The 17537-nt window shown below is 48.8% G+C and overlaps 1 protein-coding gene and 1 non-coding gene across 2 annotated transcripts in view; both read right to left on the bottom strand.

Annotated features, from left to right (window-relative positions):
• Window positions 1-17537, bottom strand: part of LOC129827462 (protocadherin-11 X-linked-like) — a 355317-nt gene that overhangs the window by 241676 nt on the left and 96104 nt on the right. The window lies entirely within an intron of this gene.
• On the bottom strand, window positions 14494-14569 carry trnaa-ugc (transfer RNA alanine (anticodon UGC)). The gene has a single exon. It is a non-coding gene; the product is annotated as a tRNA-Ala (tRNA).

Below are 17537 nucleotides of genomic sequence, written 5' to 3'. Positions count from 1 at the left end.
CTGTTTCATGGCCCTCCCTACCCCTCCTCCCTCTGTTTCATGGCCCTCCCTACCCCTCCTCCTCCCTCTGTTTCATGGCCCTCCCTACCCCTCCTCCTCCCTCTGTTTCATGGCTCTCCCTACCCCTCCTCCTCCCTCTGTTTCAAGACCCTCCCTACCCCTCCTCCTCTCTCTGTTTCATGGCTCTCCCAACCCCTCCCCCTCACTCTGTTTCATGACCCTCCCTACCTCTCCTCCTCACTCTGTTTCATAACCCTCCCAACCCCTCCTCCTCCCTCTGTTTCATGGCTCTCCCAACCCCTCCTCCTCCCTCTGTTTCATGACCCTCCCTACCCCTCCTCTTCACTCTGTTTCATGGCTCTCCCTACCCCTCCTCCTCCCTCTGTTTCATGGCCCTCCCTACCCCTCCTCCTCCCTCTGTTTCATGGCTCTCCCTACCCCTCCTCCTCTCTCTGTTTCATGGCCCTCCCTACCCGTCCTCCTCTCTCTGTTTCATGGCTCTCCCAACCCCTCCTCCTCCCTCTGTTTCATGGATCTCCCTACCCCTCCTCCTCCCTCTGTTTCATGGCTCTCCCAACCCCTCCTCCTCACTCTGTTTCATGACCCTCCCTACCCCTCCTCCTCACTCTGTTTCATGGCCCTCCCTACCCCTCCTCCTCTCTCTGTTTCATGGCCCTCCCTACCCCTCCTCCCTCTGTTTCATGGCCCTCCCTACCCCTCCTCCTTCCTCTGTTTCATGGCCCTCCCTACCCCTCCTCCTCCCTCTGTTTCATGGCTCTCCCTACCCCTCCTCCTCCCTCTGTTTCAAGACCCTCCTTACCCCTCCTCCTCTCTCTGTTTCATGGCTCTCCCAACCCCTCCTCCTCACTCTGTTTCATGACCCTCCCTACCCCTCCTCCTCACTCTGTTTCATGGCTCTCCCTACCCCTCCTCCTCCCTCTGTTTCATGGCCCTCCCTACCCCTCCTCCTCTCTCTGTTTCATGGCTCTCCCTACCCCTCCTCCCTCTGTTTCATGACCCTCCCTACCCCTCCTCCTCTCTCTGTTTCATGGCCCTCCCTACCCCTCCTCCTCTCTCTGTTTCATGGCCCTCCCTCCCCTTCCTCCTCTCTCTGTTTCATGACCCTCCCTACCCCTCCTCCTCTCTCTGTTTCATGGCCCTCCCAACCTCTCCTCCTCTCTCTGTTTCATGGCTCTCTCGAACCCCTCCTCCTCCAACTGTTTCATGGCCCGCCCTACCCCTCCTCCTCCCTCTGTTTCATGACCCTCCCTACCCCTCCTCCTCCCTCTGTTTCAAGACCCTCCCTACCCCTCCTCCTCTCTCTGTTTCATGGCTCTCCCAACCCCTCCTCCTCTCTCTGTTTCATGGCTCTCCCAACCCCTCCTCCTCACTCTGTTTCATGGCCCTCCCAACCCCTCCTCCTCTCTCTGTTTCATGGCCCTCCCTACCCCTCCTTCTCTCTCTGTTTCATGGCCCTCTCTACCCCTCCTCCTCTCTCTGTTTCATGGCCCTCCCTACCCCTCCTCCTCTCTCTGTTTCATGGCCCTCCCTACCCCTCCTCCTCTCTCTGTTTCATGGCCCTCCCTACCCCTCCTCCTCTCTCTGTTTCATGGCTCTCCCTACCCCTCCTCCTCCCTCTGTTTCATGGCTCTCCCAACCCCTCCTCCTCCAACTGTTTCATGGCTCTCCCTACCCCTCCTCCTCAATCTGTTTCATGGCTCTCCCAACCCCTCCTCCTCCCTCTGTTTCATGGCCCTAACTACCCCTCCTCCTCTCTCTGTTTCATGGCCCTCCCAAACCCTCCTCCTCCCTCTGTTTCATGGCTCTCCCTACCCCTCCTCCTCCCTCTGTTTCATGGCCCTCCCTACCCCTCCTCCTCACTCTGTTTCATGGCCCTCCCTACCCCTCCTCCTCTCTCTGTTTCATGGCCCTCCCTACCCCTCGTCCTCTCTCTGTTTCATGGCCCTCCCTACCCCTCCTCCTCACTCTGTTTCATGGCCCTCCCTACCCCTCCTCCTCACTCTGTTTCATGGCCCTCCCTACCCCTCCTCCTCACTCTGTTTCATGGCCCTCCCTACCCCTCCTTCTCTGTTTCATGGCTCTCCCTACCCCTTCTTCTCTGTTTCATGGCCCTTCCTACCCCTCCTCCTCTCTCTGTTTCATGGCCCTCCCTACCCCTCGTCCTCTCTCTGTTTCATGGCCCTCCCTACCCCTCCTCCTCACTCTGTTTCATGGCCCTCCCGAACCCCTCCTCCTCCCTCTGTTTCATGGCTCTCCCTACCCCTCCTTCTCTGTTTCATGGCCCTCCCAAACCCTTCCTCCTCTCTCTGTTTCATGACCCTCCCTACCTCTCCTCCTCACTCTGTTTCATGACCCTCCCAACCCCTCCTCCTCCCTCTGTTTCATGGCTCTCCCAACCCCTCCTCCTCCCTCTGTTTCATGACCCTCCCTACCCCTCCTCCTCCCTCTGTTTCATGGCTCTCCCAACCCCTCCTCCTCTCTCTGTTTCATGGCCCTCCCTACCCCTCCTCTTCACTCTGTTTCATGGCCCTCCCTACCCCTCCTCTTCACTCTGTTTCATGGCTCTCCCTACCCCTCCTCCTCCCTCTGTTTCATGGCCCTCCCTACCCCTCCTCCTCCCTCTGTTTCATGGCTCTCCCTACCCCTCCTCCTCTCTCTGTTTCATGGCCCTCCCTACCCGTCCTCCTCTCTCTGTTTCATGGCTCTCCCAACCCCTCCTCCTCCCTCTGTTTCATGGATCTCCCTACCCCTCCTCCTCCCTCTGTTTCATGGCTCTCCCAACCCCTCCTCCTCACTCTGTTTCATGACCCTCCCTACCCCTCCTCCTCACTCTGTTTCATGGCCCTCCCTACCCCTCCTCCTCTCTCTGTTTCATGGCCCTCCCTACCCCTCCTCCCTCTGTTTCATGGCCCTCCCTACCCCTCCTCCTCCCTCTGTTTCATGGCCCTCCCTACCCCTCCTCCTCCCTCTGTTTCATGGCTCTCCCTACCCCTCCTCCTCCCTCTGTTTCAAGACCCTCCCTACCCCTCCTCCTCTCTCTGTTTCATGGCTCTCCCAACCCCTCCTCCTCACTCTGTTTCATGACCCTCCCTACCCCTCCTCCTCACTCTGTTTCATGGCCCTCCCAAACCCTTCCTCCTCTCTCTGTTTCATGACCCTCCCTACCTCTCCTCCTCACTCTGTTTCATGGCCCTCCCAACCCCTCCTCCTCCCTCTGTTTCATGGCTCTCCCAACCCCTCCTCCTCCCTCTGTTTCATGACCCTCCCTACCCCTCCTCTTCACTCTGTTTCATGGCTCTCCCTACCCCTCCTCCTCCCTCTGTTTCATGGCCCTCCCTACCCCTCCTCCTCCCTCTGTTTCATGGCTCTCCCTACCCCTCCTCCTCTCTCTGTTTCATGGCCCTCCCTACCCGTCCTCCTCTCTCTGTTTCATGGCTCTCCCAACCCCTCCTCCTCCCTCTGTTTCATGGATCTCCCTACCCCTCCTCCTCCCTCTGTTTCATGGCTCTCCCAACCCCTCCTCCTCACTCTGTTTCATGACCCTCCCTACCCCTCCTCCTCACTCTGTTTCATGGCCCTCCCTACCCCTCCTCCTCTCTCTGTTTCATGGCCCTCCCTACCCCTCCTCCCTCTGTTTCATGGCCCTCCCTACCCCTCCTCCTCCCTCTGTTTCATGGCCCTCCCTACCCCTCCTCCTTCCTCTGTTTCATGGCCCTCCCTACCCCTCCTCCTCCCTCTGTTTCATGGCTCTCCCTACCCCTCCTCCTCCCTCTGTTTCAAGACCCTCCTTACCCCTCCTCCTCTCTCTGTTTCATGGCTCTCCCAACCCCTCCTCCTCACTCTGTTTCATGACCCTCCCTACCCCTCCTCCTCACTCTGTTTCATGGCTCTCCCTACCCCTCCTCCTCCCTCTGTTTCATGGCCCTCCCTACCCCTCCTCCTCTCTCTGTTTCATGGCTCTCCCTACCCCTCCTCCCTCTGTTTCATGACCCTCCCTACCCCTCCTCCTCTCTCTGTTTCATGGCCCTCCCTACCCCTCCTCCTCTCTCTGTTTCATGGCCCTCCCTCCCCTTCCTCCTCTCTCTGTTTCATGACCCTCCCTACCCCTCCTCCTCTCTCTGTTTCATGGCCCTCCCAACCTCTCCTCCTCTCTCTGTTTCATGGCTCTCCCGAACCCCTCCTCCTCCAACTGTTTCATGGCCCGCCCTACCCCTCCTCCTCCCTCTGTTTCATGACCCTCCCTACCCCTCCTCCTCCCTCTGTTTCAAGACCCTCCCTACCCCTCCTCCTCTCTCTGTTTCATGGCTCTCCCAACCCCTCCTCCTCTCTCTGTTTCATGGCTCTCCCAACCCCTCCTCCTCACTCTGTTTCATGGCCCTCCCAACCCCTCCTCCTCTCTCTGTTTCATGGCCCTCCCTACCCCTCCTTCTCTCTCTGTTTCATGGCCCTCTCTACCCCTCCTCCTCTCTCTGTTTCATGGCCCTCCCTACCCCTCCTCCTCTCTCTGTTTCATGGCCCTCCCTACCCCTCCTCCTCTCTCTGTTTCATGGCCCTCCCTACCCCTCCTCCTCTCTCTGTTTCATGGCTCTCCCTACCCCTCCTCCTCCCTCTGTTTCATGGCTCTCCCAACCCCTCCTCCTCCAACTGTTTCATGGCTCTCCCTACCCCTCCTCCTCAATCTGTTTCATGGCTCTCCCAACCCCTCCTCCTCCCTCTGTTTCATGGCCCTAACTACCCCTCCTCCTCTCTCTGTTTCATGGCCCTCCCTACCCCTCCTCCTCACTCTGTTTCATGGCTCTCCCAACCCCTACTCCTCTCTCTGTTTCATGGCTCTCCCTACCCCTCCTCTCTCTCTGTTTCATGGCCCTCCCAAACCCTTCCTCCTCTCTCTGTTTCATGACCCTCCCTACCTCTCCTCCTCACTCTGTTTCATGGCCCTCCCAACCTCTCCTCCTCTCTCTGTTTCATGACCCTCCCTACCCCTCCTCCTCCCTCTGTTTCATGCCCCTCCCTACCCCTCCTACTCCCTCTGTTTCATGCCCCTCCCTACCCCTCCTCCTCCCTCTGTTTCATGCCCCTCCCTACCCCTCCTACTCCCTCTGTTTCATGACCCTCCCTACCCCTCCTCCTCCCTCTGTTTCATGGCCCTCCCTACCCCTCCTCCTCTTCTCTCTGTTTCATGGCCCTCCCTACCCCTCCTCCTCTCTCTGTTTCATGGCCCTCCCTACCCCTCCTCCTCTCTCTGTTTCATGGCCCTCCCTACCCCTCCTCCTCTCTCTGTTTCATGGCCCTCCCTACCCCTCCTCCTCTCTCTGTTTCATGGCTCTCCCTACCCCTCCTCCTCCCTCTGTTTCATGGCTCTCCCAACCCCTCCTCCTCCAACTGTTTCATGGCTCTCCCTACCCCTCGTCCTCTCTCTGTTTCATGGCTCTCCCAACCCCTCCTCCTCCCTCTGTTTCATGGCCCTAACTACCCCTCCTCCTCTCTCTGTTTCATGGCCCTCCCTACCCCTCCTCCTCACTCTGTTTCATGGCTCTCCCAACCCCTACTCCTCTCTCTGTTTCATGGCTCTCCCTACCCCTCCTCTCTCTCTGTTTCATGGCCCTCCCAAACCCTTCCTCCTCTCTCTGTTTCATGACCCTCCCTACCTCTCCTCCTCACTCTGTTTCATGGCTCTCCCTACCCCTCCTCCTCTCTCTGTTTCATGACCCTCCCTACCCCTCCTCCTCACTCTTTTTCATGGCTCTCCCAACCCCTCCTCCTCTCTCTGCTTCATGGCTCTCCCAACCCCTCCTCCTCTCTCTGTTTCATGGCTCTCCCAACCCCTCCTCCTCTCTCTGTTTCATGCCCCTCCCTACCCCTCCTCCTCCCTCTGTTTCATGCCCCTCCCTACCCCTCCTACTCCCTCTGTTTCATGACCCTCCCTACCCCTCCTCCTCACTCTGTTTCATGACCCTCCCTACCCCTCCTACTCCCTCTGTTTCATGACCCTCCCTACCCCTCCTCCTCCCTCTGTTTCATGGCCCTAACTACCCCTCCTCCTCCAACTGTTTCATGGCCCTCCCTACCCCTCCTCCTCTCTCTGTTTCATGGCCCTCCCTACCCCTCCTCCTCCCTCTGTTTCATGGCTCTCCCAACCCCTCCTCCTCCCTCTGTTTCATGGCTCTCCCAACCCCTCCTCCTCTCTCTGTTTCATGGCTCTCCCTACCCCTGCCTCCTCTCTCTGTTTCATGGCTCTCCCTACCCCTTGTCCTCTCTCTGTTTCATGGCTCTCCCTACCCCTCCTCCTCTCTCTGTTTCATGGCTCTCCCCACCCCTCCTCCTCTCTCTGTTTCATGGCTCTCCCTTCCCCTCGTCCTCTCTCTGTTCCATGGCTCTCCCTACCCCTCCTCCTCTCTCTGTTTCATGGCCCTCCCTACCCCTCCTCCTCTCTCTGTTTCATGGCCCTCCCTACCCCTCGTCCTCTCTCTGTTTCATGGCTCTCCCTACCCCTCCTCCTCACTCTGTTTCATGGCCCTCCCGAACCCCTCCTCCTCTCTCTGTTTCATGGGCCTCCCGAACCCCTCCTCCTCCCTCTGTTTCATGGCTCTCCCTACCCCTCCTCTCTCTCTGTTTCATGGCCCTCCCAAACCCTTCCTCCTCTCTCTGTTTCATGACCCTCCCTACCCCTCCTCCTCACTCTTTTTCATGGCTCTCCCAACCCCTCCTCCTCTCTCTGTTTCATGGCTCTCCCTACCTCTCCTCCTCACTCTTTTTCATGCCCCTCCCTACCCCTCCTCCTCCTCTCTCTGTTTCATGCCCATCCCTACCCCTCCTCCTCCCTCTTTTTCATGACCCTCCTCCTCCTCCTCCTCCTCCCTCTGTTTCATGGCCCTCCCAACCCCTCCTCCTCTCTCTGTTTCATGACCCTTCCAACACCTCCTCCTCTCTCTGCTTCATTACCCTCCCTACTCCCCTCCTCTCTCTGTTTCATGGCCCTCCCAACACCTCCTCCTCCCTCTACACCCTGAGCCTTCCCCTCCCAATATACTTTTTTCCCTCACCAGTAGTCTCTGAACAGTGTTACATTGCACAGCCTTAGTTTTAACTCTCACTGCCTGCAGTGCATGAAAATGACTTTGGTACTTGACGTTTTAAAAGAGAGATGAAGAAACATTTCCCAAGTGCAGAATCCTCCAGATAAGACACAGGATTCCTCCAGATAAGAGGCAGGATTCCTCCAGATAAGAGGCAGGATTCCTCCAGATAAGAGGCAGGATTCCTCCAGATAAGAGGCAGGATTCCTCCATATAAGAGGCAGTATTCCGCCAGAGAAGAGGCAGGATTCCGCCAGAGAAGAGGCAGGAATCCTCCAGAGAATAGGCAGGATTTCCCCCAGATAAGACGCAGGAATCCTCCAGAGAATAGGCAGGATTTCCCCCAGATAAGACGCAGGATTCCTCCAGATAAGAGGCAGGATTCCTCCAATGAAGAGTCACCATTCCTCCAGAGAAGAGGCAGGATTCCTCCAGAGAAGAGGCAGGATTCCTCCAGAGAAGAGGCAGGATTCCTCCAGAGAAGAGTCACTATTCCTCCAGATAAGAGGCAGGATTCCTCCAGGGAATGTGTCTTGACATGTTCTACCTTTTAAGTCTTCTCTTCAAAGTTAAGGAGTCAGGAACAGATCCTTTTGAAGGCTCCTAATCTGGAATCTTAAAAAAATAATATTGATTGTCCTGATATTGTCACACACTCTCCTTTTCCACTAATATGATAGGCTACATCAGTAATGTGATAGGCTACATCTGTAATGTGATAGGCTACATCAGTCATGTGATAGGCTACATCAGTCATGTGATAGGCTACATCAGTCATGTGATAGGCTACATCAGTCATGTGATAGGCTACATCAGTCATGTGATAGGCTACATCAGTCATGTGATAGGCTACATCAGTCATGTGATAGGCTACATCAGTCATGTGATAGGCTACATCAGTCATGTGATAGGCTACATCAGTCATGTGATAGGCTACATCAGTCATGTGATAGGCTACATCAGTCATGTGATAGGCTACATCAGTCATGTGATAGGCTACATCAGTCATGTGATAGGCTACATCAGTCATGTGATAGGCTACATCAGTCATGTGATAGGCTACATCAGTCATGTGATAGGCTACATCAGTCATGTGATAGGCTACATCAGTCATGTGATAGGCTACATCAGTCATGTGATAGGCTACATCAGTCATGTGATAGGCTACACCAGTCATGTGATAGGCTACACCAGTAATGTGATAGGCTACATCAGTAATGTGATAGGCTACATCAGTCATGTGATAGGCTACATCAGTCATGTGATAGGCTACATCAGTAATGTGATAGGCTACATCAGTAATGTGATAGGCTACATCAGTAATGTGATAGGCTACACCAGTAATGTGATAGGCTACACCAGTAATGTGATAGGCTACATCAGTAATGTGATAGGCTACATCAGTCATGTGATAGGCTACATCAGTAATGTGATAGGCTACATCAGTAATGTGTATGTGTCTATATCCAGAATGACTACCGTACTGTACTGTAGATGTCTATATCCAGAATAACTACCGTACTGTATTTGTCTATATCCAGAATAACTACCGTACTGTACTTGTCTATATCCAGAATAACTACCGTACTGTACATGTCTATATCCAGAATAATCACTGTACTGTACTGTACATGTCTATATCCAGAATAACTACCGTACTGTATTTGTCTATATCCAGAATAACTATCGTACTGTACTTGTCTATATCCAGAATAACTACTGTAATGTGCATGTCTATATCCAGAATAACTACCGTACCGTACTGTACATGTCTATATCCAGAATAACTACTGTAATGTGCATGTATATAACCAGAATAACTACCGTACTGTACTGTATGTGTCTATATCCAGAATAACTACCGTACTGTACTGTATGTGTCTATATCCAGAATAACTACCGTACTGTACTGTATGTGTCTATATCCAGAATAACTACCGTACTGTACTGTATGTGTCTATATCCAGAATAACTACCGTACTGTACAGTATGTGTCTATATCCAGAATAACTACCGTACTGTACTGTATGTGTCTATATCCAGAATAACTACCGTACTGCACATGTCTATAACCAGAATAACTACCGTACTGTACTGTATGTGTCTATATCCAGAATAACTACCGTACTGCACATGTCTATAACCAGAATAACTACCGTACTGTACTGTATGTGTCTATATCCAGAATAACTACCGTACTGCACATGTCTATAACCAGAATAACTACCGTACTGTACTGTATGTGTCTATATCCAGAATAACTACCGTACTGCACATGTCTATAACCAGAATAACTACCGTACTGTACTGTATGTGTCTATATCCAGTGCTCATTGCAGTTGCTGCCTATCATTAAGCATTGAGTCACAGTATTGTATATAATTGGGACCCTATTGCAAGTAAAGAGAGAATATTTCACCTCACGACCAAGAAGATAAGATGCCCCATTGTAATTTGCACCTGGCGAATCACATGACCCATAACTCACAAGGCATTGGAAGTACCTCTATAAGCAGGAGATCACTGCTGTCGGCATCCAAAGATGATCCAACTGGAATAAACGCTTGGCGGTAAGGACGACAGCAGTGGTGTAGTCCACGGCGAAACGGATATCACTTATTATTGATACCTACATAGCGCATTGATGTGAATCACACTGATGCTCTCTCATTTAGCTATTTGTGCCTTTACGGATTGTGGTTGTTGAGGATGTCTGTTCAGAAATCTAAATCTGTATTTGAACCCAGAAATGGGTGAATTCAAGAAGTTTAAGCTGCCTATCAATCATTGTTTTTGAAACCAGTGGACAGCCAGTGAAAAACGTGCTCTTGCAACAGCTGCATAGTGCAGATCCCAGCCTATGGAATAATAGTGGGGGTTTTATTGCTCAATCTAATTCATGATGATAAAACAAAATATCCACAGGCCTAATGGACACCTGATCAAACTCACACACTTTGAACAGGCTTGTAGCTGTATGTTATTTGAACAGGGTTAAGCTGTATGGTTCTTGAACAGGGTTAAGCTGTATGGTACTTGAACAGGGTTAAGCTGTATGGTACTTGAACAGGGTTGTAGCTGTTTGGTACTTGAACAGGGTTAAGCTGTATGGTAATTGAACAGGGTTAAGCTGTATGGTACTTGAACAGGGTTAAGCTGTATGGTACTTGAACAGGGTTAAGCTGTATGGTTCTTGAACAGGGTTAAGCTGTATGGTAATTGAACAGGGTTAAGCTGTATGGTACTTGAACAGGGTTAAGCTGTATGGTACTTGAACAGGGTTAAGCTGTATGGTTCTTGAACAGGGTTAAGCTGTATGGTACTTGAACAGGGTTAAACTGTATGGTACTTGAACAGGATTGTAGCTGTATGGTACTTGAACAGGGTTAAGCTGTATGGTACTTGAACAGGGTTAAGCTGTATGGTACTTGAACAGGGTTAAGCTGTATGGTTCTTGAACAGGGTTAAGCTGTATGGTACTTGAACAGGGTTAAGCTGTATGGTACTTGAACAGGGTTAAGCTGTATGGTACTTGAACAGGGTTAAGCTGTATGGTTCTTGAACAGGGTTAAGCTGTATGGTACTTGAACAGGGTTAAGCTGTATGGTACTTGAACAGGGTTAAGCTGTATGGTTCTTGAACAGGGTTAGGCTGTATGGTACTTGAACAGGGTTAAGCTGTATGGTTCTTGAACAGGGTTAAGCTGTATGGTACTTGAACAGGGTTAAGCTGTATGGATCTTGAACAGGGTTAAGCTGTATGGTAATTGAACAGGGTTAAGCTGTATGGTACTTGAACAGGGTTAAGCTGTATGGTAATTGAACAGGGTTAAGCTGTATGGTACTTGAACAGGGTTAAGCTGTATGGTAATTGAACAGGGTTGTAGCTGTTTGGTACTTGAACAGGGTTAAGCTGTATGGTACTTGAACAGGGTTAAGCTGTATGGTACTTGAACAAGATTGTAGCTGTATGGTACTTGAACAGGGTTAAGCTGTATGGTAATTGAACAGGGTTAAGCTGTTCGGTACTTGAACAGGGTTAAGCTGTATGGTAATTGAACAGGGTTAAGCTGTATGGTACTTGAACAGGATTGTAGCTGTATGGTACTTGAACAGGGTTAAGCTGTATGGTACTTGAACAGGATTGTAGCTGTATGGTACTTGAACAAGATTGTAGCTGTATGGTACTTGAACAGGGTTAAGCTGTATGGTACTTGAACAGGGTTAAGCTGTATGGTACTTGAACAGGGTTAAGCTGTATGGTACTTGAACAGGGTTAAGCTGTATGGTACTTGAACAGGGTTAAGCTGTATGGTACTTGAACAGGGTTAAGCTGTATGGTTCTTGAACAGGGTTAAGCTGTATGGTACTTGAACAGGGTTAAACTGTATGGTACTTGAACAGGATTGTAGCTGTATGGTACTTGAACAGGGTTAAGCTGTATGGTACTTGAACAGGATTGTAGCTGTATGGTACTTGAACAGGATTGTAGCTGTATGGTACTTGAACAGGGTTAAGCTGTATGGTACTTGAACAGGATTGTAGCTGTATGGTACTTGAACAGGATTGTAGCTGTATGGTACTTGAACAGGGTTAAGCTGTTCGGTTCTTGAACAGGGTTAATCTGTATGGTACTTGAACAGGGTTAAGCTGTATGGTACTTGAACAGGGTTAAGCTGTATGGTACTTGAACAGGATTGTAGCTGTATGGTACTTGAACAGGGTTAAGCTGTATGGTACTTGAACAGGGTTAAGCTGTTCGGTTCTTGAACAGGGTTAAGCTGTATGGTACTTGAACAGAGTTAAACTGTATGGTACTTGAACAGGGTTAAGCTGTATGGTACCTTGATGGTGTAAAACAACATTTTGTTTCCAGCCTTCCTCCTTTGGATTCCTTGTGTAGTCATGGGGACTAAATCCTACCGACTGTAACCTAATCCAAAGAAACATTTTATTACAAATGACTTGTTATTATTTCTGAGAATTCATCCGTAGTTAAGAGTTACAAATTTGTTTCCTTCCGTGGAAGAGTCTGTACAATTATAGTCATGGTCAGACCACCAGGAAACCATAATGTAGATGATTGGAGAGACTTCAGAAAACCATGCATCTTTTATGGCTCTGCCAGTCAAAATATATGGATCCCATAGAGATGTAATACAACTAACACTTAATTTACCCTCCATTTCTACCAGCTTGTGTCTAAGCACAGATATAGAAAACTAACGTAACAGTGATCAAACCGGAACGCCCAGAAGTTAACTAGAGCTACTGTTTCTGCTGGACACCTCTGGCAATTCCTTTGTTGTGTCTAAAAATACAAGGTCCCTATGGTCCCTCTCGGAAGAAAACTGATGCTAATTTTAATGTTTTTTTTTCTTTCCCATCTCTGATTTACATTCAAGCTGAAGAACAGACTATGCACTGTATCTATCTTCATGTCGAGGTTGTAGTGAGAGATGCTAACGGATCCCTGCTAAATGCTACTCTATCTCCATGTAGAGGTTGTAGTGAGAGATGCTAACGGATCCCTGCTAAATGCTACTCTATCTCCATGTAGAGGTTGTAGTGAGAGATGCTAACGGATCCCTGCTAAATGCTACTGTATCTCCATGTAGAGGTTGTAGTGAGAGATGCTAACGGATCCCTGCTAAATGCTACTCTATTTCCATGTAGAGGTTGTAGTGGGAGATGCTAACGGATCCCTGCTAAATGCTACTCTATCTCCATGTAGAGGTTGTAGTGAGAGATGCTAACGGATCCCTGCTAAATGCTACTCTATCTCCATGTAGAGGTTGTAGTGAGAGATGCTAATGGATCCCTGCTAAATGCTACTGTATCTCCATGTAGAGGTTGTAGTGAGAGATGCTAACGGATCCCTGCTAAATGCTACTCTATCTCCATGTAGAGGTTGTAGTGAGAGATGCTAATGGATCCCTGCTAAATGCTACTGTATCTCCATGTAGAGGTTGTAGTGAGAGATGCTAACGGATCCCTGCTAAATGCTACTGTATCTCCATGTAGAGGTTTTAGTGAGAGATGCTAACGGATCCCTGCTAAATGCTACTGTATCTCCATGTAGAGGTTGTAGTGGGAGATGCTAACGGATCCCTGCTAAATGCTACTCTATCTCCATGTAGAGGTTGTAGTGAGAGATGCTAACGGATCCCTGCTAAATGCTACTGTATCTCCATGTAGAGGTTGTAGTGAGAGATGCTAACGGATCCCTGCTAAATGCTACTGTATCTCCATGTAGAGGTTGTAGTGAGAGATGCTAACGGATCCCTGCTAAATGCTACTGTATCTCCATGTAGAGGTTGTAGTGAGAGATGCTAACGGATCCCTGCTAAATGCTACTGTATCTCCATGTAGAGGTTGTAGTGAGAGATGCTAACGGATCCCTGCTAAATGCTACTGTATCTCCATGTAGAGGTTGTAGTGGGAGATGCTAACGGATCCCTGCTAAATGCTACTCTATCTCCATGTAGAGGTTGTAGTGGGAGATGCTAACGGATCCCTGCTAAATGCTACTCTATCTCCATGTAGAGGTTGTAGTGGGAGATGCTAACGGATCCCTGCTAAATGCTACTGTATCTCCATGTAGAGGTTGTAGTGAGAGATGCTAACGGATCACTGCTAAATGCTACTCTATCTCCATGTAGAGGTTGTAGTGAGAGATGCTAATGGATCCCTGCTAAATGCTACTCTATCTCCATGTAGAGGTTGTAGTGAGAGATGCTAACGGATTCCTGGTAAATGCTACTCTATCTCCATGAAAATGTTGTAGTGAGCGATGCTAACGGATCCCTGCTAAATGCTACTGTATCTCCATGTAGAGGTTTTAGTGAGAGATGCTAACGGATCCATAATAACACGAGCCTGGAGAAAAAGCCAACCACTCAGTGCTTCTTCCGAGGCCTCTAGAGGCGACATGATCTCATGTTATCCAGGTTTCCCTGAAGCATTAAGGCTGGCTGCCATATCTATGAGACCTGGATTGAAAAACTCATATTTTTCAGTCACACCGCTAAATTATGTATCACAGAAGCAGAGTGAGTCTAATTTAAAAAGAAGTTGCCAGTAGCTGTGACTGGAACTGGCTTTCAGATACACTGTTGTTTTACTGATACCTCTCTTTTCTTGTAGGTCTGTTCAGTGGGAGGGTACTAATTTACCAAATTATTGATTTGATTGATTGTCGACACTGTTGGGTTTGGCATTACCGTGCACTTCTTCCAGGCTCTGACTCAAGTGGTACCCTAATCCCTATATGGTGCACTACTTTTCACCAGGGCCCTACCATGTACATTTACATTTACATTTAAGTCATTTAGCAGACGCTCTTATCCAGAGCGACTTACAAGTACATACATTCATACTTTTTTTTTTTTTTGTACTGGCCCCCCGTGGGAATCGAACCCACAACCCTGGCGTTGCAAGCGCCATGCTCTACCAACTGAGCTACACGGGGCCTATGTAGACGATAGGGTGTCATTTGGGACCTACCCCCTGTGTCCTGGCCCACATCCAGTGATTTGTGACCTTCGTCTGCTGCCCTGTGTGTAGTCAGCATTCAATGGGAGGGTACGTAGTGATATTAGACACATGAGGAGGAGCACTGTGTGCTCTGGTCATTGATTATAAAGTATAGCCGAGGTGGTCAACAACAGCACATAACCACTTTCCCTAATTCACAGTCAGTGTTGAGATAGAGGGAGGAGAGAGAGAGAGACATAGAGAGACAGTCAGAGAGAGACAGACAGAGAGACAGACAGACAGACAGACAGACAGACAGACAGACAGACAGACAGACAGAGAGAGAGAGAGAGAGAGAGAGAGAGAGAGAGAGAGAGAGAGAGAGAGAGAGAGAGAGAGAGAGAGAGAGAGAGAGAGAGAGAGAGAGAGAGAGAGAGAGAGAGAGACAGAGACAGAGACAGAGACAGAGACAGAGACAGAGACAGAGACAGAGACAGAGACAGAGACAGAGACAGAGACAGAGACAGAGACAGAGAGACATGTCCTACAGTCATTATTGTATTGTGAACATGTTATGTCACATACACACAATGAGATATATAATGTGTTGTTTGGCTTCTCCCTTGAGACCTGTGTGCATTTTCACAAAGAAATCTGAAATTGTTCTTGCTAGAAGGTATTTTATCGTCTGTCACACCCAATACACGTTATTAATGAATGACCAGCGTTGGCATTCCTAGAAAAACCTAGAAATACAAAAGATTCCCCAACTGATTGCCAGACAGTGGTCGATGTGAAACACAGGGCAAACAAATGTGGTGACTCTAGGTGACCTTAATCACATTCAGGTTCATCCAGGCTCCCGTTTTCACTCGCGGGCCCTTAGTTTCAGGTCACTGCCTCGAAGACAAAGTAGAGCAAAGTCATTATCTCAGTCACCCAGACAATACAATAAGGTCTCTGCTCGCAATTCTGTTCGCAATTCACTGAAGTGTTGTCCATTTCCTCAGGCTGACCCACCACATGTGCACACAAAGATCCTGTATGTGTGAAGTGGTAATCTATGCTGAGAAGTTCTACTGGAAGCAATGTGACCTACACCCCCCCCCCCCCACCTACACTTATGTACACACACATGCTAGCTTACTACCGTCACCAATCCCCCCTTGTTTTCATGGAGTTATATCACAACATTTACTCTAAACAGAATAACAAAACAGAATGAGATAAACGAACCCTGATTCCATCTCATTTCTGTTTGGTTGATGTCTAATTTCACTTGGATTATAGAATATCTTGCTTTGCTCTACAGTGGTGAGTAGAAAGGCAGAATTCAGTTTCCATTTGCAGTTTCTTCACGTTGTAATTATACCAAATTGGCCTCTAATTTAGTTATTGGAAAGGGAGCTCTTAAAAATAAACTGGCTTTGAAAGGAAACGGTTGCTTGTCTTGAAAGTGTTCAACTGTATCATAAATCATGGAACAAAAGGTGTATAAAAAATAAACATTAGGCCGGTAAAATGTAAATTAAAGACAAATGGTCTTTAACTGACTCTGAACGACCATTTGGCAAGTTACTACTACCGGTAGACACAAGGCGTAAGGATATAAAGTGATGTTAAAACCCTGAGTTCAAGAACAAGCCTGCTCACACTTTCTTAAAGACAGAACACACATACGTTCTTTTTGACAGCCAATGAATATCACACGTATTATTAAAACCACTACTCTTGAAAATATCCCTGACTATGTCTGTCTTACATCTTCCTCTCTGCAGGTCTTACTGCAGTAGAGGGTGGTATCTAGAGAGAACTGTAACATTCTGGTCTTACTGCAGTAGAGGGTGGTGTCTAGAGAGAACTGTAACATTCTGGTCTTACTGCAGTAGAGGGTGGTATCTAGAGAGAAGAACTGTAACATTCTGGTCTTACTGCAGTAGAGGGTGGTATCTAGAGAGAACTGTAACATTCTGGTCTTACTGCAGTAGAGGGTGGTATCTAGAGAGAAGAACTGTAACATTCTGGTCTTACTGCAGTAGAGGGTGGTATCTAGAGAGAACTGTAACATTCTGGTCTTACTGCAGTAGAGGGTGGTGTCTAGAGAGAAGAACTGTAACATTCTGGTCTTACTGCAGTAGAGGGTGGTATCCAGAGAGAACTGTAACATTCTGGTCTTACTGCAGTAGAAGGTGGTATCCAGAGAGAACTGTAACATTCTGGTCTTACTGCAGTAGAGGGTGGTATCTAGAGAGAACTGTAACATTCTAGTCTTACTGCAGTAGAGGGTGGTATCTAAAGAGAAGAACTGTAACATGCTGATCTAACTGCAGTAGAGGGTGGTATCTAGAGAGAAGAACTGTAACATTCTGGTCTTACTGCAGTAGAGGGTGGTATCTAGAGAGAACTGTAACATTCTGGTCTTACTGCAGTAGAGGGTGGTATCCAGAGAGAACTGTAACATTCTGGTCTTACTGCAGTAGAAGGTGGTATCCAGAGAGAAGAACTGTAACATTCTGGTCTTACTGCAGTAGAGGGTGGTATCCAGAGAGAAGAACTGTAACATTCTAGTCTTACTGCAGTACAGGGTGGTATCTAGAGAGAAGAACTGTAACATTCTGGTCTTACTGCAGTAGAGGGTGCAGTAGAGTGCTTACTGCAGTAGAGGGTGGTCCCGTGTGGCTCAGATGGTTGAGCATGGCGCTTGCAACGCCAGGGTTGAGGGTTCAATTCCCACGGGGGGACCAGGGTTCAATTCCCACGGTGGGACCACGATGAATATGTATGAACTTTCCAATTTGTAAGTCGCTCTGGATAAGAGCGTCTGCTAAATGACTTAAATGTAAATGTAATGTAAATGTATCCAGAGAGAAGAACTGTAACATTCTGGTCTTACTGCAGTAGAGGTGGTATCCAGAGAGAAGAACTGTAACATTCTGGTCTTACTGCAGTAGAGTGTGGTATCCAG

Source organism: Salvelinus fontinalis, chromosome 29, assembly GCF_029448725.1.
Source record: "Salvelinus fontinalis isolate EN_2023a chromosome 29, ASM2944872v1, whole genome shotgun sequence".
In the NCBI taxonomy this organism is placed as follows: domain Eukaryota; kingdom Metazoa; phylum Chordata; class Actinopteri; order Salmoniformes; family Salmonidae; genus Salvelinus; species Salvelinus fontinalis.
Note: the sequence above shows the minus strand (reverse complement) of the source record. Positions and strands in the feature narration are given on the sequence as shown.